This window comes from Sus scrofa, chromosome 2 (assembly GCF_054392235.1).
Source record: "Sus scrofa isolate SSC_HxYL_T2T_F1_AM1 chromosome 2, Sscrofa_HxYL_maternal_Yorkshire_Landrace_v2.0, whole genome shotgun sequence".
NCBI lineage: Eukaryota > Metazoa > Chordata > Mammalia > Artiodactyla > Suidae > Sus > Sus scrofa.
In genome coordinates, this window is record NC_139384.1 from 81,024,324 (window position 1) to 81,027,046 (window position 2,723).

Here is a 2,723-nt window from a genome sequence, read left to right on the forward strand (position 1 = left end):
TTCTCCTCACCCCATAAAGTTCCTTCCTGTCCCTTCAGCCAATCCCTGCTCCTCCCTTACCTCCTCCCCCACAAGTTCAGCTCAGATTAAAATAATCACTGTTCTGATTATTTTTCTATCACAGATTTTTTGCTTGTTCTTAAAATTCATACAAATATAATTGTACAATATTTACTTTTGAGTGTGGCTTATTTTGCTCAGTATAATCCTACAATGAATTTTAATTCATTCATAATGAAAGATGAAATAAATATACAATGTTTCCTATATACCAGAAAGTCTCATGGGTGCTTTACATATATTAACTAGTCTAATCCTTAATATATGTTTACAGAGGCACTCTTTTTTGTTCCCATTTTACAGAAGAAGAAACTTTAGTATGAAAAGTCTGTCACTTGCCTGAAGCAACTATCTCTAAAGGAGAGAACCAAAATTGAGCAGACGAAGACAGAACTGTGATAAGTTAAAAATGAGGACTACCCTTGATCCCATGGGGAGTTCTGGACCTGGGGTGGCCCTTCATGGGTGTCTCAAATTGAGGCAAATTAATTGCACGTTTGTACTCCTCAAATGAACCAGTCACTGTAAGTGAACTAGCCCCTCAAGAGTTGCCATCACCTTAGGTGTGGCATTTTTCTTTGGTCCAAGGAAATTCCTAGTGAATTGGCTGCACAAGCCATTAGCAGCCAACACTTCCAGCAGTTGAACTTAGTTCTAAAAGAAGTCTCCATTAGGGTCCACCAATTATGCCACTCAGATATACTTGCTTCTAAAAGTAAATGCACATAGGATTTTGGTGGCTCTTGTTGCCTGGAGAAATGTACAAGATCAGTGGGACAAATTAGCTGTCCACAGCAATTTTCAGTGTTGCTGCTGATACTTTTAGCATCACATTCCTCTACTACTCTCTCCTACATTTCCTTCACCCTTGACAAGCATCTCTGTGGTCTAGGTAGCTTACTTGGAGGGATAATCCATATCCTCATCACTGAAGAGTCTGAATACCTGGCCACGACATCCTTCTCAGATTATAGCTGTTACACTTAACAAAATTGGGAAGAGTATCAAGAAACATCCCACTGGATTAGCTGAATGCCAAATGTTTTCTTCTTGGCCATCACTGTTTAACAAGACCCACATCTGGATGACAGGCTCATTACCCACACCAGAAGTTATGGTGACGTCTCTCTTTGTATGCTGGTCTCATAGCAGCCATAAAGTTCAATGGGACTCTTACTTTGTCTCCTTTACCCCTCAAGGAACCAAAACTTTAGGTTATTTTTTGTACTCTCCTCCCAACCCCATACCCATGGAGGAAACAATTTTAGACTACAGCTGGGAGTATATCAGTGCTTTGACAGGCCCAGGATGCTACAGTAGCTATGGAATTCCTAGGCAGGGTCATAAACTTTCCACCCAGGTAACTGACAAGAGTAGATTCTAAGAAGCAAAAGAGGTGAGCAGTTCTAGTTTCCTTCCCCTTGGTGGATCCCTTTAACTCTACCTTGCTGCACCTAGGAAGGTTAGTCAGTATGAACTATTATCAATGGGCTTCTGGCTGGGTTTGGTTAAGGGGGAGTCTAGGCATGAAACTGAAGTAAGAGACTAAGTCTGGCACTGGCTATTCCCTGCAGAACCTGGGACTGAATGCTACCTCTGACCTCCTTGAGAGTCCTCCTGCAATACATTTCTCTCCTCTCTTGTCTCTTGATTTCAGTAATTGTTCCTTCAAGCTTTAGTGGTGTTAGAACTCTGCCTTTACCAGCTACTGGTCCAACAACCTTTTAGTCTTTCTACATCACTCCTACAAAACTCTGTAAGTAGCCCCTTTATGAAAATTCTACTTGAATTGTCCTAGTCTGAGTGTGTCAGTTGTTTCCTGCTTAGGCTGTAAATGATATACCAACTCACTAAAAGGAGAAGGAAAGCTCCTAACAATAACCCATAAAACACAGAAAGAGAGGGATCTACCAAGTCTCTGACCACATCATCTTCTCACCATACCCAACTTATTCTACTCCATTCACACTGACCTCGGTGGTGTGGGCCTCTGGATGCCAAAACTACTCTTGCTACACAAATTCATGACTCACCGTCCCAACTCATTAAGGTGTCTAATATTAGAGTGCCCCTTAACTAAGAGGCTTTTCATTCCTATTCTACATAAAATAGCAAGACCTCAATTCCCTTTAACTATCTTATACTGCTTTACTTTTCTACATTACACTAACATTATTTTCTTGATTTTTTTCTACAAGGAAAAATCAACAGGATTAAGTAATGGCAAAATCTGAGTTTCATTCATTGTTATAGACACCAGTCTCAAACAGGAGTTGGCATAGAGAAAATACTCAATAAATAGGCTACTGGTTAATAGCATATACTATGTGGATTCAAATCTGGCCTCTACCACTCACTAGTGAGTGAACTCTGGCAAGTAATATAAGTGTACCATGCCAATTTTCTCATCTGCAAAATGGGGTAATAATAGTACACCTTTCTCAAGCTTATAATGAATACTCAATAAGTTAATGTCCATCAGGCATTTAGAAGAGTGCCTGGTTTGGGGGAAGGGCTATATAAGTGTTTGATCATTTACTATTCCACTAAAATACTTTGCAATGAAAAAACACAGTCCCTACATAAGAACAAATCACAAAGTAATACCTAACCATGTACTTATTTCTATTACATAAAAATACATAAAGAAAAAAGTAACAGAA